This window comes from Protopterus annectens, chromosome 10.part0 (genome assembly GCF_019279795.1).
Source record: "Protopterus annectens isolate FY-2018-M chromosome 10.part0, PAN1.0, whole genome shotgun sequence".
Lineage (NCBI taxonomy): Eukaryota > Metazoa > Chordata > Ceratodontiformes > Protopteridae > Protopterus > Protopterus annectens.
Window position 1 is genome coordinate 632,447,327 of NC_056744.1, and position 24,448 is coordinate 632,471,774.

The window sequence follows — 24,448 nt, forward strand, 5'->3', positions numbered from 1 at the left end:
AGCAAAAATAACTTTTATGTATTCCTTGGATGACAGCCCCTGCAGCTGAATGTTGCATTGCCAGAGTGAGTGAGGCCAGAAATGTCTCATGCCCTATGGGAAATAAGTTTGCTGTGATATTAAAGAGGGGTGGTGAATGCCAGGTGCAGGATATTAAAAAACGTCATTGCTATCACCAAATCCCCTTATGATATCCTCCTGACATATGTATTGACTCACTGATTGTGCAGCAGTGAGAAAAGGAGAAATTTGCCCAGTTTTTATGTAGTGGTCTCCCACAAATAGTGATCTGACTGTGCCTACGTATCATTGATACAAATTATGATTAAAATTTCATTTGACTAGTTGTAATCAAGCAATTATATCCTGACCAAGTGTTTGCTCAAGGCATTTTGGATAAACTAAAATACCAATAGCTGCATGACAACTGGAGTACTACATTTTTCTCTTTGGATGGGTGTTCTTTGTTTAATGGACATACCCATCCCCAGTGCATGACATTTAGCAGATGGTGACCGTGGCAAAGGTTTAGTCAATGAATCCGTCATGTGGATGAATAAATATGTAAACAGTATAACTTGTAAATGGCTAAATTTATGTTTCAGAAATGTCTTAGAAATGTTGCTTTCTTTGGAATTCTTAACCTGAACTGATTGTGAATTCAGCAAGCCAGTAATAAGAATTATTGGGACCAGTGATGTTAACAGAAATAGTAAGTGAGCTATCATATATTAATGTTGGGTCTGACCATTAACATAGAGTATGTTACACAAGAGGCAGTCATGGACCCCTTATTTATTTATCAGTCCTGGAAGTTGCAACGTGGTTAGGGAATGACACAAAAAAATCAGTTATTCAAAACAAATTCAGGAATTTCTCAACTATTTTAGAAGAATTTGTACTGGTTGATCTGGAGGCTGTTAACTGGCCACCAGTATTCCTGACCAGTGATTCTTGGGAATCATGTTATTAATAACTAACCAAACCAGAGGAAGAAACAAAATTAATAATAATAATATTATGATAAACCTATTGATAATAATATAATGATAATCCTAATAATAATAATAATAATAATAATAATAATAATAATAACATGATGATAAACCTATTGATAACAGTGTACATATTATGTCTAGAACTTCAGCACAGTGCCTTCTCTGGACTAAACAGTACAGATCCCAAAGATGTGCAACGTAACAATGCAGTAAAAAAACAAACAAACAAACAAAAAAAAAAACAAATTGCAGTTAAATATATTTATTTATTTGCATTTCTTTATCAGGAAAGTCCAACAGGGCCATGACAGGCCCCTTTTCAGGGAAGTTCTGGAGAGAAAAGTTCCATAATTAACAAATCTGACAAGATGTCATACAATACAATACAGTGCAAAACAGCAAATGCTAAATATTCCATACTAGATACAAAAATCAGTATACAAAGAAAGAAAAAACAGAAAAGAGATAGATCCTAGATATTATATTCCACAAAGTTACAGCTCAGTTTTATTAAGTAACAATGATGATGTAAAGAACTTCCATTAAGTTAATATGCAGGTGCAATATAATATGTGCAAGGCATTACTATTAGATAGTAGACAGTTTGGTAAGACTTTCTAGGTGTGGCAAAGCTGTTGGGTCCTCTAATGAAAACACAGAAGCATGGATTATGTAAGAAGACCAAACCAGCACAGCAGAGAGTTGTAGGAATTATAAATAATTAAATAACTGCATTTTTATTTTTTTTCCCTTTGTTGACCGGGTTGGTCCTACTAGGTTAGTAGCCTGTTTTCAGGGAAGACCCAAGGTGGTATTTAGACTACTACAGAAAATTTGGCCAGGGCATCAGGGAACTTGCCCTACTCTTTGGAGCTGCTAGATGGTGCTGGAGGGCTCATACAACAAGAAGGAAGAGGCATAAGGGAAGCAGCAGCTTGGAGGAGGAGAGAAAAGCTATGGAGGGTTTGGAGGTGGAAAGTAAGAATTTGGAAAAAACTTTATTTGATGTGGAGTTTTGGAAGGTAAACAAAAATTCCTGTGTGGTGGAATTTACAAATGAGGAATGTTTAGCTGTCTGCATGGAGAAGGAAGTAGGCAAGTCTGCTGAAATGATGCAGATAACAGAACTGGTGTCGGGGGGCTTGCAGATAATGTTCTGTAAAAAAAATTATTGAGTAGGATGAACCGTGTCACAGTTCTGCTGTTTCTTTTGGTGAGATTACAGATACCTTTTTCACAATTGTTAAGGATGGTAATTGGTAATGATGAAGATGAACCAGGTGATATGGCAGCAGAGAATGTAGCAGTTAAAACTTCTTTGTTTTCTGCTGCCACTTCACCAGAGAATGCAGCAGTTAAAACGCATGATGCAGTAACAAGAAGTAACAAAGGAAAGCAACAACAAAATGAGAAGGTGTCTGGTTTTGTAACAGCAGAAAATGCAGTAAGTAAAATATATGCAACAGTGACATCATGCAAAAAAGGAGAGCAGCAGCAAACTGTAAGTGAAACTGTTTTTAAAAAGAAGAGAAGACCAACTGTGAGTATAAGAAGAGAAAATGACATTGTCACAAACAGATATTATGTATGGGATAACTTAGTAACTGTTCTCGGTTTTAAAGCTCAAGAAAATTGATCTTTTATACATATTGGGACAGAGACATTTTGTGACAACATTTGAAACTGATGGACTGATGATGAAATTTCTGGAACTGTGTAACAAAAAGAAAGGCATTTATTCATGGAACAATTGATGTTCTTCATCTCACATTGCTGCAGTCATAACCTGTGGGTAGTCCGCTGTCCTCGGTCGGCCCGAATACCAAAGTATTAGGCTGGCGTCGGTCATGGGCGCTCAGATCTGACGTCAGTGCGTCATGGTATTAAAGCACATGACCGACGTCATATCCTCAGTCTTTTTTGCCGCATGGTCCGAAGCAGAAGCAGTGTTTGCAAGTGCCGTTCGGCGTTCTGAAATTTTCGTATTCTGAGTTTCAGACCGAAACCAAGTTGGGCTAAGTACCCCGTTGGGGAATATTTTTGTTTTTTCTTGCCTCAGTTAATTCCGGATGTCAGAAAAAGTGAATAATTGTATTTCTTGTGGGAAACAGATACCGCATAGGGATTACCACTCTCTCTGTATTCCTTGTTTGGGGCCTGAGCACGACGTAGTCGGGTGTCGCTTCTGTGCTAGATTTAATAAGCGCACCATTAAACGTAGGTTAGATTGTGCTAGGCTTGTCTTCGGTAAGCGGTGTAATTACAATATGCCGTCAGATCCTCCGACGCCCGCTACCGCTAAGAAGCGCAAGGAAAAGTCTTTAAGGTCCAAGCAGGATGAGTCGTCCGTTCCGGACGCCGGTTCTTTAGAAACTACGGTGGAATCTGTAGATCCAGCCGAGGTTTCAGTTGAGTCTCAGGGGGAGCCGTTAATTTTGCAAGATGTGGCCTCTCAGGAGTCAGGTCAGGCTGAGGGGGCCTCTCAGGTTGCTGTACTCCCCTCTTTGCCTAAGGTGGTTAGGCCTTCTCCTTCTGTCTCTAAGGTACCTTCCAAGGTCAGGCCTGGTTTGCCTTCCTCAGGTGTCAGTCCTAGTTCTGCAGGTTCTGTGCCTAAAAAACACATGCTTAAAATGGCAGAAGATTTGATTTCCTTAATCAGGGGTTCTATGCCCCCTCCAGATAAGAGGCCTAGGGTGGAGCCAGAGGTGGAAAGTTTGGAACAGGCTTCAGATTACTCAGAGTCTTCAGCTGAAGACATTCAGGATTTTCCTCCTTATTCTGATTCAGACGCAGAGGATTCCAGTCCTTCTGCTTCCCCTCCAGAGGATTTTTCTTTTTCAGAAACCCTGCATTCTATGAGGGAGCATTTTAAATGGGAAGGTCAGGATTTCTCAGATTCCCGAAAGAGGTTTAAGGAATTTTTGTTTTTACCACAACATCGGCCTTTGGCTATACCTCCTGTTTTGGATGTTGTTCAGGATGTTTTCTCTGAGGCCTCTCTTAATCCAGACTCTTTGCCTCCTGCGCCTGTTAAGCCAGATAGGTATTACAGAGTGCCAGAGGCTCATAAATATCTGTATAAGAGCCCAAGGGCTGACCCAGAAACTATTAGCCAGGGACCTAAGAGGGTCAGGGCTTCTGTTGTAAAGAATCCAGTTCCTATGGATAAAGATTCTAGAGCTTTGGATAGGTGGGGTAAAAAAGTGTATACCTCTTCCACTCTAGCAATGAGGGCTTTGAATTGCCAGTTTCATATGTTGAAGTACCAGAATTTTCTCCTTACTCAATTAAAGTCTAAGGTAGATGCTTTGGCAGAGGGCATAGAGTGTAAGGAATTACAGGATTTGGTTCATGCCTCTGATCAGGTGGGTAAGCATTCTTTGCAGTGTGGTTTCGATGCTTTACAGGCTTCTTCCAGGGTGGCTGCCACTGGATCAGTTATTCGCAGGCACGCCTGGCTTAAGGATCAGAACTTGTCAGAGCATGTTAAAGCTAGAATTTTGGATGCTCCTTTGCAGCCTGAAGTTTTGTTTGGTACTCCTGTGGAGTCTGTCTTAAAGAAAATGGAAGACAAGGCTAAATCTATGCAGACTGTTAAAGATTTTTTGCAGGTGCAGCCCCCTAAGTTTAGCAGAAATTGGCCTACTAAGGGATGGGCTTATCCTTCTTCTGATTTACAGTCTAGGGGTAGATCTAGACGTGGTAGGAGCAGAGCTCAGGGTACTTTCAGGCCTAGAACGTGGAGTTCCCCTGCACAATCTACAGGTGAGGGCAGGGGCCAGTCCTTTCGTAAACAGGCCCAATGACCTGCATCTTCAGCTGCCAGATCCCTCCTGTCTGGCAGCTCCTTTGGGGGGAAAGTTGGCACTCTTCAAGCAAAACTGGCTTTTAGTCACCCAGGACAAATGGGTGTTGGACATTATAGACCGAGGCTACAAGTTTTATTTCCACACATTGCCTCCTTTCAAAGGCATGCCAGACGTTCCTCCTCAGCAAAGGGTAGAGGCTCACAAACAGATTTCTTTACTTCTTCAAATGGGGGCTATACAGCAGGTCCCTCCGTCAGAAGTGGGCCTGGGATTTTATTCTCGCCTGTTTCTCGTACCAAAGAAAGGAAACACTTGGAGACCAATTTTGGATTTATCTATCCTCAACAAATACCTGGACATTCCAAAATTCAAAATGTTGACGTTGCAACAACTTCTGCCTCTGTTGGGCAAAGATCACTGGATGGTAACTCTGGATCTCAAAGAGGCTTATCTTCATGTTCCTATCAGGCCCAGTTGCAGGAGGTTCCTCCGTTTTCGGGCTGGGACTTTACATTATCAGTTCTCTGCATTGCCCTTTGGCTTATCTACTGCGCCCAGGGTATTTACAAAGGTTCTGGCTCCAGTAATAGCCTTCTTAAGGTTAAGAGGAATACAAATTTACCCTTATTTGGACGATTGCCTGATTCTTGCTCAAGACAAACACAAGCTACTTCACCATCTACAGTATGTTATGGCAGTATTAAGGTGCCTAGGGTATTCTGTGAACGAAACAAAGTCCAGTCTAGTACCCTCTCAGGAAATGTGCTTTCTGGGTGTGAGACTGAATACAGCTTCCCAGATGGCTTTTTTGACCCTGGACAAACAGAGAAACCTTACACTTTACTTCCAACAATTGTCTCTACGGTCCAGGCTGACTGCAAGGACAGTCCTTCAAGCCTTGGGGTTCATGGCATCTTGTATTCTGGTGCTTCCCAATGCCAGACTGCATATGAGGAAGCTACAATGGTATCTGAAAAATGTATGGACGCAACACTGCCACGATCTGGACACTGTCATTCAGATAATACCTTGCATTCAAAAGGAATTTTTGTGGTGGGCTCAGGAATGTCACCTAAACAAGGGACTCTCTGTGACCCGACCAGAGGCGAGTCAGATCTTAACGACAGATGCCTCGGACAAGGCTTGGGGAGCTCACCTCAATGGAAAATGGGTTCAAGACATGTGGCCTGCCAGACTTCAACATTTACATATCAACTTGAAGGAGATGTTAGCAGTCCAATTTGCATTGATGGCTTTCAAGGATCTACTTCACCCAGGACAAGTGTTGATTCAAACAGACAACACAACTGTCATGTGGTACATCAACAAGCAAGGGGGAACCCATTCGTACCCTCTTTGCAGGCAAGCTATGATTTTGTGGGAGACTGCTCTCAGTTTGCACCTCACTCTTCAGGCAAGGTTTCTGCCAGGAGCACAGAACTCCTTAGCAGATGTTTTGAGCAGACAGATGGTGGATCCCCACGAGTGGAAATTGGATCCTCATATATTTCGACAGTTGACAGTGATATGGGGGACTCCAGACATAGATCTGTTCGCTTCTCCACTAAATTTCCAGTTGCCAAAGTTTTGCACAAAGATGTTTCATACAACAGCTTGGAAAGTGGATGCTCTATCATTCAGTTGGAGCAATCTTCACGTCTATGCCTTTCCTCCTCTGCCTCTCCTTCCCAAGGTGCTCTTGAAGGTCAGACAAGACAAGCCCTCCATGATTCTAATAGCTCCAGATTGGCCTCGACAGCACTGGTACCCTCTGCTGAGGAGTTTAGTACGGAGCCTCCTTGGCCTTTGCCTTCAATTCCACACCTTTTGTCTCAGGCAGGCAATCATTTCCTCAATGTCAGGATTCAGTCCCTGCATCTAACAGCCTGGCATATTCTGTTCTAGAACCTGGAGGGTCGCAGCTTCCTCAACAAGTTTTGAATGTTATTTTGGAGGCCAGAAGGCCTAGTACAAGAAAAGTTTATGCTGATAAATGGAGGAGATTTTTTATTTGGAGCAAAGCAAAGAGCTTTGATGTTTCCAGGCCTGATTTGAGTGTTTCTCTTCAATATCTTACGGAATTATTAGACAAGGGTTTGTCTTTCTCCTCTATAAAAGTTCATGCTGCAGCCATTTCTGCTCACTATGACTGTGACCCACCATTATTCTCTCATCCTTTGTTTAAGCAATTCCTTAGAGGGGCAAAGAACATAAGACCCCCGCGTAGAGCTCCTACTCCTTCCTGGGATCTCAATTTTGTGTTGGAAAAGCTTACTTTACCTCCTTTTGAACCTGCAGCTACGTCTGAGTTAAAGTTTTTGTCTTGGAAGACTGCTTTTTTGTTGGCCATTACATCTGCTAGAAGGGTTTCTGAATTACAAGCTCTAATGGCAGTTGAACCCTTCCTGATTTTTCATAAGGATAGGGTATCTCTGCGTACTAACCCTACTTTTATGCCTAAAGTGGTTTCAAATGTGGCCTTGAACCAATCTATTCATTTGCCTACTTTTTATGCTGATCCCCAAAATAAAGGGGAGAAAATTTTGCACACTTTGGATATTCACAGGCAGTTGCGTTATTATTTGAGTAGGACTAAAGGGTTCAGACAGTCTCAACAGTTATTTGTTTCTTTTGCTTTGACCTCTCAGGGGAAACCTGTTACAAAACAAACTATTTCTAAGTGGATTGGCCATTGTATTGCTTTTTGTTATTCTAATCATGGTAAGGAGATTCCGGCTGGAATCAGACCTCATTCCACTAGGGCTACTGCCACTTCTACTGCCTTTTTAAGGGGTGTAGCTACTAAAGATATTTTGGAAGCAGCTACTTGGAGTTCAGTGCACACTTTTTCTAAACATTACCATCTCCCTCTTTATTCCAAATCTAGGGCTGGATTTGCCACTGCAGTCTTACAGGGCATGTTAGCAGCTCCCAATGCTTTATGATTTTGCCAGCCTCCCTTTACCTTTGCTTTGGGATTCTACCCACAGGTTATGACTGCAGCAATGTGAGATGAAGAACATAGTACAGTTTTGTACCTACCATAAATGTAGATGTTCGAAGATCCACATTGCTGCAGTCCAATTTACCCTCCCTCCTTCCCCTCTGTAGTTTGGAGTGGTTGTATGGTTTGGGTGGTAGAGGTTGTTTGTACATAGGTTTTTCCATTTTTGGCTGTGGCCTTTCTTTTTAGGGCCTTCTGACATCTGGGGCAAGAAAAGACTGAGGATATGACGTCGGTCATGCGCTTTAATACCATGACGCACTGACGTCAGATCTGAGCGCCCATGACCGACGCCAGCCTAATACTTTAGTATTCGGGCCGACCGAGGACAGCGGACTACCCACAGGTTATGACTGCAGCAATGTGGATCTTCGAACATCTACATTTATGGTAGGTACAAAACTGTACTTTTTCTGTTAGTAACGTAAATGTTAAAAAATGTTAATTTGCAGTTGAGAACTGATGAACTGGAAAAAGTCATTGTTAAAACATACATGCAGAGTCTGTGTGAAACTGTTGATAATATTGTGAAGGTTATAGATTAGAGAAACTTATGGAATGGAGGCTGGAGGTTGGAAACTGATCTGATGCTATCTGTGTCATTATTGATCATGGATGGGTCTTGGATCCGACCTCGGATCCGAGGGGGCAACTGAAAGGACTGATCCAGAGCTCAAGCTCCTCCCCTTCCCAAGATCCCTTGCTACCTACAACCCCCAGATCTTGTTTGCCATGATTTTGCTACAGGCATGCATCCTGCATCCTGCAGCTCAAGCTAATGGTTAAGATAAGTGAAAATTTTCCCTTTTTTCTGGGTTTTTTGTTCTTTCTATTGTCTAGTCTTCTTCCTTCTTAGTCTAGTTAGGTTTCTTCCTCACCAGGTAGCGTTTAGGCTCTCTTCTTTATGATTTTCCCTGGGTTCCCGCCCTTTCCTCCCGGGTATTTTGGGTAGCTTTCAACATTCCCTTCTCTCTGTTTAGCTAATTCTCTACCCCTATCCCCACATTTTGTGTAGTGTATGGGTGATGGTGATTGTGTAAGTGTGAGCGTGATGCCTGAAAAGCCCTCCGGCTTTAAAAGATGCAACTCATGCGGTCAGAAAATGGCCCATTCCAACTCACACAAGGACTGTGTGTATTGCCTGGGAGAGTCTCACCTGGAGGTTGAATGTGACATTTGTGCCGCATTCAACCCCAGGGCTCTCCTGGAATGCAGGAACAAGCTCCTGCTTAAAAGGCTTGCTAAAGGGGGCTTTTTGGTCTCAGGTTCCTCTTCCAAGCCTCCCTCCGATCCCAAAAAGAAGTTTTCTTCCTTCAAGCATTCTCCCGCTAAAAAGATGAGGCTCTTGGATCACAGTTCCCGGATCTGAGCCCAGCTACTTTGGCTTCAGATCCGGGCTCTTCTGCTCCGAGAGCCCCGGCTCCCTCTGTTGGATCTGAGACTTCGGAGCCTTGGAGATCCTAGGATCCGAACTGGCACAGAACTCCTTTGGATCAGACCCACCTGTCCGATCCACTCACTGCGCGGATTGCTCCTTTATATCCACCCAGACCTTTGGATCTGACGATTTTGTTAGATCTGAGTGTTATTGAAATTTCCCCCTCCAAGTTAAGGAGCTCAGATCTGAGGTGCACAAGTTGGTCTCCCTCACGAGACCCAGGCCTTCAGCCTGGTTGGGACATTCATCCATCTCTTCCAGATCCACCAGGAGCTTGCTCCCCTCAGAAATGGATAGGATGAAACGGAACTTTCTCAAGGCCCAAATCGAGTTGGGCTTGTTACCATTACCTGCTCAGTTGCCAAAGGGATCTTCTCCATCCATGGGACACCTCTCTCTCCTCGTCCGACCCATCTGGTTTTGGACCATCAGCATCAGAGCATTCCCTGTGAGACGTTGATGATGTCTAACATATCTACCCTTCCCACACCGTCAGGGTCCCTGGCAGGCTTGGTTCCATTGCCCTTGGAACTGGTTGCGCCTCGGCCCTGCAAGGTCAGTGCTGGTTCCTGGAGGGGTGGGGTCAGGCCTGGAGTTTTTGGACTATTCCCTCCATCTGGGAGCCTCTGTACTGGACAGTTCAGGGCCAATGTTATCTGGAGACGTAGGTGCTGCATCAGGGCCCCCCCCTTCCATCCCTGGGCGGCTACAGCCATTGGGGGGGGTCTTCGTCCAGTCCATCAGCCTTCTGGCAGTAGAGAGGACCTTCTTTGTCTGGGCAGCTACCGCTCCTTTGGCTCTAGGTCCTCTCCAGCCCCTCTCCACATTGGGTGGTGAGACCTCATCATCCTTCCAGGGTCAGCCCTCCCATGAGCACCTTCAGATGGGCATTACATCCCTTGAGCTCCCTACCTCTTTTGAGTCCTCCCCAGAGCCCATTGTGGAGGAGCCTCCTCGGAAGAGGACACACAAGAGGAGGCACTTGGACTCCCCTAGAGTCTCTCACTGAGGACATGAATTTCGAGGAAGGAGATGGATACCCTAGACTTCCGTCTGAGGAGGTGACCTTTGGGGACATCCTCGAGATCCTAAGCAAAGAGGCAGTTGGTGTTCCCCCGCCCCATCTTCAGAGGAATCCGTGTTTCTGAAGGCCTTCGGGATGGGCCCATATTCTACCTGGGTGTCTCCCCCTGCCGACGAGCTCATACATCTCATTGCCGACAGGGGGTGGAAGGAGCCAGACACAGTGGAATCAGTTCCCAACAAGGCTGACAAGTTTCTAAGTCCCCAAAGGATAAAGCCTTTTGGAACAAGGGCTTCCCCATTGATGCTATTGTGGTGGCCGCAGCTACTAAGAAGGAGCTCGCTGAGCAGAACTCCACTGTCCATCCCCCGAACAGGGAGTCTTGGGTGAGTGACCATTTTGGGAAGTGTGCATTTGCTTCATCTACATTCGGACTGAGAGCAACCAACTACATGGCACACTTTACCCAACTGCAAAGAGATTTGGTATTGGAGCTCTCCACTTCCCTTTCTGAGTTGCTGCCTCCGGAGAGTCTCACATTGGTCTGTCTGAAGCTGTCCAGTCTGACTTCCCTGGCTAATGCTTCAATGAGGCTGATCTCCAATATGGTGGAGGCCACCCTTCAAGCTGCAGACAGGTTTCTGGAACCCTTTAAGGCATCCTTCACTAACACCCCTTTCGACAGGTCAACCTTGTTTGGTCCTTCCGTCAAAGAGACTTTGACCCGCACCAAGCAGGTAGGAAAGACTCTTTCCATGGTGGGGATCAAGTTCTCTACACGCCAATGATCCTTTTCCAAAAATCAAAGGGATAGTAAGAAGCTTTGGTTCCGCATGTTTCAGTCTTCCTTCCAGGATGCTCTTCAGGAATCCTTTTCCTCCAGCCCGGCAATTTGACAGCAGACCCTGCTTCAGAGGCACAGGGGGCCTGCAAAACCAGGGTTCCCAGGAACCCTTCTCAGAGAAGCCCTCTGAGCACTCCTGAAGTACTGCCCAGCTGTCTTGCCCTGAAGGCAGTCAGGGGTTGACTCTCCCCACTAGCCTGGACAAGTATCACCTTAGATCAGTGGGTATTAAAGATCATTTCCAGGGGTTACTTCATCCCCTTTTTTCAGCCCCCCCTCCAGTTCAAAGTTTTCTCCCAGACGTTCCACCTCGCCAGAAGGAGTTGGCCCTTCTCAAGGTCCAGGACTTTTTGAAAAAGAGCCATCCAAGAGGTCCCAACAGGACAACGAGGGTCTGGAATTTACTCTCATTTCTTTTTGGTGCCCAAGAAAACTGTGGACCTGTGTCCTGTTTTGGACCTCAGTGAACTAAATCTTTTGGTCAAGAAGTCCAAATTCTGGATGGTCACTGTTCAGTCCATTCTGCCTCTTCTGCTCAAGGATGACTGGATGTGCTTGGTATAGCTCAAGGATGCATACTATCATTACCAAAACTGACAGACGCTCCAGGAGATAGCTGCACTTTCTGCTACAGAACAACCACTAACAGTTCAGAGCCCTGCCCTTTGGACTCACCACCCCTCCGGTGTTTACCAAATGCATGGCAGTGGTGGCAGCTCATCTCTGGCTGCAAGGTTTCCAGGTCTTTCTGTACCCGGACAATTAGCATGGTCCCCACGAGGCATCAAGTCTCTATGCGCACAGATTATACTCTCAGTCTCTTTCAGGATCTAGGCATCACGGCCACCCTGCCCAAATCCCATCTTTCTCTGTGTCAGAACTTAAGAGTTTATCAGGGTCCTTGTGGACATGGTATCAGAGACTGCAGCACTTCCTCTACACAGAGTTCAGATCATTCAGGACCAGGTCCATCAGTTGCTGGATCTGGATCGTCTCACGGTCAACTTGATCTTGCAAGCACTAAGTTCGATGGCAGCGGCAATCCAGTTAGTGCCTTTTGCCAGATGTCATATGAGGTTCTGCAGTGGACCCTAGCGGTACAATGGTTAGCTCAGTTTGACCCCATGTCCATGACCATCAGGATTTCTCAGGTATACAGATGTCATCTTGCTTGGTGGCTGCAGGCTCAGGATGTCATACTAGGGAGACCCTTCTGTCTTCCCCAACCCAAGGCCATGGTGACCATGGACCCCTCCCTGTTGGGCTTGGGGGCAGCACTTTAAGGGAAGGATGGCTCAAGGCACGTGTTCCCTCTTTGAGACCAAATTGCACATAAATGTCCTGGAGATGAGAGCAGTACTTCTAATGTTGCAAGCTTTCCAAGATTGTGTCCCTCTCGGGACGATAGCAGTTCAAACAAACAACATGGCAGTCATCTGGTACATCAACAAACAGGGAGGAACACAGTCTTATCCTCTGTGCAGAGAGGCCATGAGAGTGTGGGAATGGGTGATGTCTTCCAGGCACTTTCTTCTTGCAACGCATATACCCATCAGTTCCAACATGTTAGCTGACAAACTCAGCAGAGCTATCCTGAGTCCTCACAAGTGGTCCCTGAATCCATCAGTGGCACATCAGATATTAGACCATTGGGGTCTACCTTGCTGCGATCGTTTTGCCTCCCTGGTCAACCACAAATGCAGCAACTACTTTGCCCTGATCCTCTTGACAGGGGAGTCACCCAAGGATGCTGTGGTTCACAATTGGCCATCGAGACTTTTGTATGCTTAACCCCCAACTCCCCTCATCCCCAAAGTCTTACAGAAAGCCCATCACCTGAAGACTACTCTCATCCTTATTGCACCCTTTTGGCCTCGTCAGGCATGCTTTTCCCTACTTTGGTCTCATCTGAAATATCCCCCCTGGATATTAGATCCATCCTGGATCTCATTTCCCACTCTTGGGGGCTTCCTCTTCCCAATCTCCAGTCTCTTCGTCTGACTGCATGGTTCCTCCAGTTCCAGTAATCCTTTCCCAGTGCAGGCTTCCCTCTCTGGTTAAGACTATTATCTTGGCCTCTCAAAAACTGTCTACGAAGAAGGTATATTCTAATAAATGGAAGAGATTTTCCATTTGGGCTAAACAACTCAATCCAGATCCCTTTTCAGACCCTATTCCTGACATTTTGTTGTTCTTAACCTCTCTTTTTCACAAAGGGGCCAATTTCTTTATGATCAAAAGCCAGTTGGTGGCCATCTCTAACTACCGTTTAAATGAAAGTCCCACCACCATTTCTTCCAAGCTGTGCAAGGCTTTCTTCAAAGGGATCTTTCTCCTTAGGCTTTCTATCAAAGATCCCTCCCCCCATTTGTGTTGCAGTCTTTGACACAGAAGCCCTTTGAGCCTTCGGCAACCTGTGATCTTAAATTCCTGTCCTGGAAGATGGCCTTTTTGGTGGTTATTACTTCGGCCTGGAGGGTCTCCGAGTTGCAGACTATTAGCATTAAGTCCCCTTTCATGGTGCTCCACAAGGCTAGGGTGTCTCTCTGGACCAATCCTTCATTTGTCCCTAAGATAGCTTTGGAGACTAATCTTAACCAATCTATTCAGTTTCCTGTGTTTTTCCCCAGTTTTTCTACTAATGGGGAATATACGTTGCATTGCTTGCATGCTCATAGGCAGCTACGTTTTTATCTTAAGAGAACCGAACAATTTCATTAGTCTGATTAGCTCTTTCTTGCCTTCTCTCAGACCAGGAAAGAACAAGCAGTTTCAAAGGTATCTATTTCACGTTGGATCGCTAGCTGCATTTCCTTCATTTATCAAAGCAGGCATCTGGATCTTTCTGGACCAGTTAAAGCTCACTCTACTAGGTTGGTGGCCACATCTTCTGCCTTCTTGGCAAAACTTTCTTTAGATGAGATTTGCGCTGCTGCTACTTGGTCAAACTCTCACACCTTTGTTATGCATTACAAGCTGGATTTGGTGTCTAGGAGCAGGGCTTCTTTTGGTTCCTCTGTGCTCTGGCATGTCCTTCACTGAGCCCTCCCAGGGTTCATAATAGCTGGGGACTCTGACCCATCCGTGATCAATAATGACATGGATAGCATCAGATAAAGAGTTATGTACTTACCATAACTTGGAATCTGTGTTGTCCAGTGTCATTATTCATCACGTTCCCACCCTCCTTCCCCCCCTTCTGGAGATTTGGTAGATATGGTAGGGATGTTTCCCTTTAGGAGTTTTCAGTTTTATAGGCAGTTTTTCACTGCCCCTTTTTCTCTCTATCCAGCAAACTCGATCTCAGGGTTGTGGGTAGCAAGGGCTCTTGGGAAGGAGAGGCGTTTGAGCTCTGGATCGGTCCTTTCAGTTGTCAACTTGGATCCGAGGTTGGATCCAAGACCCATTTGTGATGAATAATGACACTGGATAGCACAGATTCCAAGTTATGGTAAGTACATAACTCTTTTTTTGAATTGTGAAAATATGGTGAAACACTTGTCAAGTGCTGTTTTTGTGGCTGGTGATAGAGGAACATTAAGATATGCTGGCCAGCCAAAATCATGTTTTTCTCATTTAATTAATGATTGTGACAAGGTACAGTGTAACCATTGTGGGGAAAAAGGCATACAGCAAAAAGGTGTGTGCCTGAATGCAGTTTGTATAAAAAGGGATGCATTTGGATAGATTGGCAAGAGCAAACAGTAAATAATGAAAAAGAAGCAGAAAGGGAAGAAAACATATAGGAGGAGAGGGTAAACTAGGTGAAGAAACTGTAGAAGAAGAAAAAAATATGGAGGAGAGAGAGAGAGAGAGCGCATACAAGAAGAGACGTCAAGAGATGGAATTGATGCTAATAACTTTAAGTTCTAGCAATTGAAATATCTGAGTCTGAGGAACAAGGATTATTTGCACATAAACCCAGAAAAAAAATTCAGTTGGGGAAAGAGTAAAAACAAGAAAACAAAAATTTAAAAATAATTCCCCTAAACTTAAAAAGAAGGAAAAACAACAAGTTCATAGTATTTTCAGTAAATGTGAACAGTATTATTAACAATGTGTGAAGGATAGGGATACTAGAATGGTGTGCTAAATATGATGTGGATATTATTTTTTTTTTTTGCAGGAGCTATGATTCTTGACAGGTGAAGAAAGACTGCAAACAGAAAAATTGTGGAGTGGAAATATAATAATATGGAACTTAGGAAGTTAACATTGTTCTGGAGTGACTGTGTTGTGTAAAAAAAGAGTGAAAGTGCTAGATGTTAGGTTAACTGTTATGGTTGTGAGGTAAAGAGAACATATTTATAGAATTGTAGCATATATTGTATCACTAGCAAAGAAAGACAGTGGATCTGTTTCATTAAATATTAAACGTTGTAGTGGTTTACATGAAAATTATAATTGCAGGCGACTTTAATTATGATTTAAATGAAAAATGTAAACAGAAAGGGAAAGATGTAAAAAATACAGGAAGTAATAAAATGTGTTAAATCAGCTGTGTGACACAAAAGTCAATGGATTTAATAGAAGGGGCACTTGGATTTTAAAATGATTATTTTATATTATTGGAAGGCATGGGGTGGCAGGTGGTGATACAGTTATGATATTTTTTAGAACATTTAGCATTAGGGAAGGAGGTGATGAAAAAAAGGGAGTATATTAAAATAGGAAAGGGAAAAGATGAGTAAATGAGAAACCATGGGATGAAATTGGAGCATGAGAAGTATTGCAGTTATGGAAGGATCATATAACCATGAAGAAGTTCTATAAAATCTGGTCTGAATGGTGCATTAAATTTAAAAGAAGTATACAAAGTGTTTTTTTTTTTTCAGTGTCAGGGTGATGAGAGAAAGTGAAGAATGAGAAAATGTATAGAAATATATTAGATAATTTAGAAAGAAATACAATAGAGTATCATGATATGGAAAAAAAGAAATATATAAAGGACAGTGAGAAGAATTTAAGGTATTACTATTTAGGCATAGATATTATTTTAAGGGAGAAGGTATCGGCATATTTTGGTAAAATAGTAAAGAGGATATGAGTATAATGAGGGGAATGAAAAATGTAAAAGTAGATGTAAAAAAGAATACAAGAGTAAAGTATGAATAGTCTAGTACAGCACTTGGAAAAAAATATATATGATAAAAAAGGCTAAGAGAATGGAGAGCAAAAAATCTGTAATAATTTAAGGAATATTTTGAAAAAGAAATTACTATTAGTGAATTGTCTGAAGTACTTAGTAAAGTCAATGTTGATTCAGTATCAGGCTCAGATGATATAAAGTATTGAATATACAAGAAATTAATGGATTGGCAAAGGAAGTATTTTGTAAATGTACTGAATGAATAGTTGAAGGAATGGTATGTTTATGAAGAGTTATGCGATAGGATATTAAAATTTTATGGAAAAAAGATGAGAAGAATGAAATAAAAAATGGAGACGCATCACACTAAATAATACAGATTATAATTTTTTATGAGAATAATACAGTGGACAATTGAAGGAAGTATTAGGGAAATTATGGAAGAAAGTGTATATGGTTTAAAAGGAAAGGAATGCCAGGAATTGTTTTTGGTTGTGAGAGAAATTGTAGATAATATTGTTATGGTAGGTGCTATTAGCAAGGCATTTGATACAGTATGACAAGATGCTTTGTGGGATGTTATGGAGAAGAACGGAATAAGTAATAGAATTGGGAGAGAGCGTTTGTCAGTATGTCATAATAATAGAGTGAGAGTAGATGAGTAAAGAAATATGCATGCAGTGTGATATAAGACAAGGTTGTCCCATGAATGGAATACTGTTTTCATTGGTAAAGAATGTGATAGTGCATGAAGTAGCTTATAAAATGAAAGTTGCTGTATATCTGATGCAAAGGGAGGTGGTGATTCATTAGTTTTGATATACACAGACAGTATATTTGTAGTTGCTAAGAACAAACTATTGATTAGTGAAGTGTTAGTTGTTCTGAGTGGATGTTTAAAGGAAATGGGAATGACCTGGAATAAAGATAAAAGTAAGCTTTTGGATGATGTGGTGAAAATCAGGGGTGTGTATGTTTCAATGACTGAAGTGTCTTTGCTAGGTATAACATTTGGGGAAAAATAATGCAGTTATGATGCAATGGTAGGGTTTGATAAAAGAAATTAAACAAATAAGTCTTCTGTGGGGGACATACAGATTAGCATTCAGGAAAAAGGATTATTTGGTGAATTCTGTACTGATGGAAAAATAGCATATATGTCAAATACGTGTATGATCCCAGAAAAAATTATGTAAAAAAATAGTGCAGTGGAGTTCAAGATTAAACACAGTTAAAAGAGGTATGTTGTATATGAGTGAAGATGAAGGGGGGGTTGGGGTTAATAAATCCAGTTATATATTCTGCTTCTTTGAACTTGTGTAGAGTATTAAAGTGGGTAAAGGAAGATAATGAGAAATTAATAGTGAGAAAGTTTAAATATAAGTACAGAAAGTTCTAGGAGATTATGAATATGAAAAAGAATATGTAATGAAGAAATTAAAAATTATCAAGAAAAATACTGACATGGAAAATAAAAGTTGATGATATAGAGAAAGATAGAAGTATGTGGTATAACAATGTGACAAAACAATATTATTTTGTAAATCCATGGGAAATTTACCAGAAGAACTGATTAAAACCATTAAAGTAAGGAAAACATGTTGTACTAAAATAGCAGGGTGTCAGAATTTGCTATGGATATTGGTAATAAGTTACCAGTAAAGGGGAGTATACTGTATAAAAAGAAAGTTGAAAAGTGTGTTTATTTTGTGGGAAGAGACAATATAGCATGTTTTTTAAATGTAAAAGAGTGGTGCAACTCTGGAAAAAGTTGTATGAATTTTTTTTGAGAATATTACTGACATAAACAATATAGATATGAATATGATTATGTATGGAATGGATATAAGAAAAAGAAGGCAGAGTATGTGATAAGGGTAGATAAGAATTTATTTTATGTTGTAAAGGCTATTTGTAATTAAAAGATTGAATCAAAATTTGATTAATGAAAAATGGATTTTGATATATATGTATATATATGTATATATATATATATATATATATATATATATATATATATCTGCACAGTGCAATGAAAAAGTATTTGCCCCCTTCCTGATTTCTTATTTTTTTGCATGTTTGTCACACTTAAATGTTTCTGATCATCAAACAAATGTAAATATTAGACAAAGATAACCCAAGTAGACACAAAATGCAGTTTTAAGTGATGATTTTATTTAAGGAAAAAAAATATCCAAACCTACATGGCCCAATGTGAAAAAGTAATTGTCCCCTTTGGTAGAGAGCAGAATTTGTGGTTCCATCAATCACAGCAAGTCATCCAGGTCCAGAAGCAGCAAAGCAGCCCCAGACCATCACACTACCACCACCATGTTTGACTGTTGGCATGATGTTTTTTTTCTGAAGTGCTGTGTTACTTTTACTCCAGATGTAACGGAACACACACCTCCCAAAAAGGTAACTTTTGTTTCATCAGTCCACAGAATATTTTCCCAAAATCTTGGGGATCATCAAATTTTTTTTTGGCAAAAATGAGACGAGCCTTTATGTTCTTTTTGGTCAGCAGTGGTTTTTGCCTTGGAACTCTGCCATGCATGCCATTTTTGCCCAGTTTCTTTCTTATGGTTGAGTCATGAACACTGACCTTAACTGAGGCAAGTGAGGCCTGCAGCTCTTTAGATATTGCTCTGGGTTCTTTTGTGATCTCTTGGATGAGTCGTTGCTGTGCTCTTGGGGTAATTTTTGTAGGCTGGCCACTCCTGGGAAGGTTCACCACTGTTCCATGTTTTCTCCATTTATGGATAATGGCTCTCACTATGGTTTGCTTGAGTCCCAAAGCTTTAGAAATGGCTTTGTAACCTTTTCCAGACTGCTAGAGGTCAATTACTTTGTTTCTCATCTGTTCCGGAATTTCTTTAGATCACGGCATGAATTTCTTTAGATCGCGGCATGATGTCTTCCTTTTTGGTATCTTTTGGCCTACCTCACTTTGTCTGACAGGTTCTATTTAAAGGAGTACCGCACCCACAGACTCAAAAAACATATTTAAAACATCATGGCATGATGTTTCCTACACTTTAACAGCACTCTGGGATTATTTATAGGATTTTAAATATTTTTATATGTAATTCCAGACTCTGACCACCTGGAGGCTGGCATATTGACGTGGTTTGGATAAATCAGGTTGCCATCCAGTATCCCAGAAATCATTGTTTGGCTCAAAAATGTTACATCGTGCAGGCCTCCATTTGCCTAAAGTTCCTGTCATTTCATAGATGTTGCATGCGTACAAAGTTCTGAGTAAAATAGAACAGTGTAAGTAACATTCCCTGCTGCTGGATGACTACTTAAAACAGAAACAGTGCAAATGCCACATAACACACTAAAAGTGCTGTTTACTGCTGCCTTTTTTTTAATTTAGTTTAAATGGCACTAATTTGTGAGACAATGAATTCCAGTCCATTTACTTCTCCCCTCCCCCATAACACTTATTTATTTATTATTTATTTATTTTATTTTACATTTGTTGACCGGGCTAGTCTAGCTGGATACATGTCCATTTTCAGTAGAGGCCCAGGGAGAAAAGCTCCACACATAGAAAGAATACAAAATACATTTACAAATGGTATAGAGTAGCATGACATATAGGCAATAGAAAAAGAGATTGTAGTTACATATTTGTAAAAATAACAATCACAACAATCACAATATTGTATAGATAATCCTAAGCATGGCTACAAGATGAAGCCGGAGCAGTAGGTTAGTAATCTCTAGGAAAGAGACTAGTCTGGTTTAGAACATGGGCATGACCAATGAGACCTGATAAATTGTTTGAGGTGATTTTTGAATTGATTAATCGAGGTCAGGAGTCTTAGGCTAGTAGGAAGGGAATTCCATAGCTTTCCAATGGAGTTGGCGTAGAGAGCATCGCCTCCAGAGTTATTGGATTTAATGGTTAGTACCTGGAGACTATTAGCTGACCTGAGAGATTTTAGGTTGGAGTAGGGGGTCAGGATTTTGCTCAGTGAGGGGGTTCTGTCCAGTTGGTTGATAATTTTTAAAGCTTCTGTAAGTTGGTTGAGTTTGGGAAGATTGGGGAGTTCTAGCCAGCCAAGGGTATTTAGGTTGAGGCAATGGTGAGTACGATACGGTGTTCCTGTGATAAATCTGGCTATATGATTATAGGAAACAGTAAGTTTGTTGAGTTCATGCTTATTGAGGAACGATAGTATTGGGGAGGCATAAAGGAGGGTGGAGAGGAGATGAGTGCGAGCAATGGTTAGTTTGGTGTGAGGGGTTAAGAAATTTTTTATTCTGTACATAGATCCTAGTTTCTTGTTTACGGATTTAATGGTTTGGTTAATGTGTATATCAAATTTAAGCTTGTTATCAATAGCTTCCCTAGCTGTCAAAGTCCTGAGGGTAATTTGACCTGGTAATTCCATTGATTGGCAGATCTCAGCAGGGTGCTTGACTCATGTAATTTAATCTTTGCTCTAGCATTTCCTTTGTTAGAGGGGACATTTTTTTTGCTGCACTATAGCCATAGCCATGGCCTTACTTGACTGCAATCAGATCCAGTAAGGTCTTGCACCAAGGAGCTAAAGAATAAAACATTTATACTATTAACCAGTTTAGATCTTTATTAATTTAAGTGTTAAATTATCACTTCATGCTTCCCCCTTGTTAAAAATTGAGATTTACATGTGCAAAGTGTGTTGGTATGCAGTGTTTGCCTTCATATGTTTTTACTCCACTGGTTGGTTTGCAAAAAAAAAAAAAACGTTTGCAGTGTCCCTGGATTTGTCTTTGTACATACAAACCACATTGCTATATTTTCCCCTTCCTTTTTCTTGTGTCCAGAAGTCACTTATAACAAAGTAAAATTTGTATTGATTTTTTTTTTAAATAAAGGACATCAAGGTTAACTTACCTTGAATCAGATAATGGATGCCACTGCAAAGAATCACTGTTGAAATATTTGTGCATGGACAAAATCCCTTACTAAATCTATTTGCCAGCCTCCAGTTCAATTGCTGCTATGGCTTTAATATACTGGTGTGTTTACTCATGCCTTCCAAATATCTTCACCATTACATACCAGTTTTGCAGTGTAGTAACCACCCGACATGCCCATACACCTTTAGCCATCAATATGCAGCTACTCCTGTTCATGTGAGTATGTGAATTCATTTTCAGACTTAAGGTGTGGAAGCTGCACTGAATAATTCTAGGTGCTTGTTCAGGTTTCACATGGTGCTTGCTTAGAGCTACTCTCATGTTAAGCCACTATGAATATGTTGCACTGCCACCTCTGATACCAGGGTAATGTTTTAATCTTTCTATTCCCGCACTACACACTAGCAGAATCTGGTGCAAATACAACAGAGAAGTATGCAAGCGATACACCACCTAAGCATCATTTGCCATGCAGAATGTAGAAGTATGCATACCAATTTTCTGTGTTTCCAAACATCGGTGTTACTACACTACTACTGAATAAAATGAACAGCACTCAGGCTGGGGGAAGGACAAGGGAGCCATGACATCACAGAATGGGTGGGTCTTATTATTTTAGTTAGAATCAGATGATGGCTGTGGTGATGTCACTTTGGGGGAGGGAACTGATTAAAAAAAAAAGTACCTGCACTGCCTGGCCTCGATGATGTCAGTAAGTGGGCGACTCCAGCAAGCTTTATTCAAACGTGAGAGAATCATTTTGTAAGTGAAACCATCACAGTATGAGAAGGTAGGCTTCTGTTACAGAAGTAAGGGGAATTATAAAAATTGTAAATGCTTTATTGTTGTTGCTTTACAGAGGACAATGTAAATAGGGAGGAAAAGGGCTGTGAAGTTGAGGAATACATTAGATAAACCTGTTGTACTCCTTTAAGTGATCTGATGATTCAACAGGTCTGGCAGTAATCAGGGCTGGGTGTGACTAGTGAAATTGAGCTCAGCTTTCCCAGAAATGTGATTAACCACTTCATAATTTAACAAGGGGGGCAATTACTTTTTCACTTAGGGCCATGTAGGTTTGGATAGTTTTTTTCCTTAATAAATAAAATCATCACTTAAAAACTGCATTTTGTGTTTACTTGGGTTATCTTTGTCTAATATTTGTCTAATATTTAGATTTGTTTGATGATCTGAAACATTTAAGTGTGCCAAACATGAAAAAAAAAATCAGGAAGGGGGCAAATACTTTTTCATTACACTGTATCTATCTATATATATATATCTATATATATATCTATATATATATATATATATATATATATATATATATATATATATATGTACTGCGAACAATTAGAGTGTGGCTGTAAAAGAAGGCGTGAGGGTCAATTATAGAAGAATAACAATGAGGATGATATAGGAAAAATGATAAATAGTAAAGAAAAAATAGAAATGTGTATATATGTGCCTGTAAATGTGTACTTCTTGAAAATTTAGGTTATTTGTAATTAAATATTGAATGAAATTTTGTCTAATGGAAAATGGATTTTGGTATATAAATATATTGCGAAAAATTAGATTATGGTTGTAGAAGGAGGAGTGAGGGTCAGTTATAGAGGAATAACAATGATGGTTATAAAAGAAAAATGATAACTAGAAAAAAATAGAAATATGTATACATGTGCCTATAAATATGTTGTTGTTTGTCTTTTCGGCTTTTCCCGGTTAGGGGTCGCCACAGCGGAACCCTGGTCCGCTAATGATTGGCAATAGATTTTTTTTATGGTGCCGAGTTGCCAGCCCGACGCTCAGCCTTCAGCGAAGACACACCCATTCATGCATGTCTTTCGGAGGCCACTCGACCGCGGGGAGGACATGCAGACTCCACACAAAGGCACTCTAGCAGAGAATCGAACAGGAGAACCTCTTGCTGTGAGGCAAAAGTGCTACCGCTGTACCACTGTAGCATGTGCCTATAAATATGTACATTTTGAAAATACATAAGCATGTAAATAATGTTTTATCCGAAGTTGTTATTTTCATTTGGTCTTCAACCTATGGGACTGGGATCCGAGGTCAGATCTGACTCGGCCGTATACACCAGCATCGTAGCCGAAATCAGAGCTCCTCCCCTAATCATAATGCCCCGCTCTCCCTCCTCCCCTCTGAACTCATTTGCTGCTCATTCAATCAGCACAGGACCAAGTTTCTAAGCTCCTTCTGGGACTTTTCAGAGAGTTTTTTCAACCAATATAGGTGCTTTTCCCTTGATATCCTCTGTCTTCAGCCTACCCTTCCTTTCTACTTTGCATTGGTGCACTTTCTGGGTCTTTAAAAAATAACTGTTCTGTCTTCCTCTTTCTTTTCTCTTTCTTTTTGAGTGTGTGTGTGTGTGTGTGTGTGTGTGTGTGTGTGTGTGTGTGTGTGTGTGTGTGTGAGTGTGTGTGTGTGCTTTTACCCTGTGGCTGACCTTTCTAAGCCAGCTAGGTTTAAAAACTGTACGGAGTGTGGGCATAAGATTCCTCCATCTGATGCCCACACTGTGTGCATGGTGTGCTTGGGTCAGCCCACCTGGATTCCTCCTGTTCGATATGTGCGGGTTTCAATCAGTGCATTCTTATTGACAGGAGGAACAAGTTGATTTTAAAGGGCCTTTTGCCCTTGATTTCTGAGTCTTCTCTGTGTCCCTTCTCTGCTTGTGAGGCTCAAACCCGCTCCATGAAGCCTGGGGAAGGGGACCGGACCAGACATAAATAGTGGGAGTGGCATAGGAAGCGGTCTCCTGACCAAGCTTTCTCGACCAAGTTGCCCGCTGAGTCTTAGCCCTTAGTGGTTCAGGATTCTCCTCAGCTCTGATTGCCCCGTTTCTCCCCAGAGCCAAAGGTTCCTGCGCCAACTCTCCTATCCCTGCCTCTCCTCAGCACCATTCCAGATCAGGGTTGGTGGCATCCTCTGTCTGGTCCACTAGGAGTCTTGTCAGTAGCCGAGATGGACATGATGATGATGAAGTTTCTCCAGGCTCAGGTACAGCTTGAGGTTTTGCCTGCTCTGTCCCCCTCCAGAGCCGTGAGCACACAGCCTGGATTTTTCCTGATCTCTCCTTCTCCGATCCAGCCTTTGGCTTCGGAGTTCTTGAGCTCAAGGTTTCCTGGTGTTAAGGTGTCAGCATCTACAGTCTCTTGTACCTCGACGCAGATGTTATCTTGAGAGATTCGGCTCCAGTGCCTTCAAACCTTACCAACTCTAAGAGCCGTAGCTTCGGCTCCAAGGGGTTGGCATCAGCTGTGAAGTTGTCGGAGCTGTTTCTTCCCCTCAGGGCTTT

The 24,448-nt window shown here is 41.7% G+C and overlaps 1 protein-coding gene across 1 annotated transcript in view; it reads left to right on the top strand.

The window, feature by feature from the left end:
* Nucleotides 1–24,448, top strand: part of DMRTB1 (DMRT like family B with proline rich C-terminal 1) — a 795,185-nt gene that overhangs the window by 340,635 nt on the left and 430,102 nt on the right. The gene's annotated exons all lie outside the window — the stretch shown is intronic.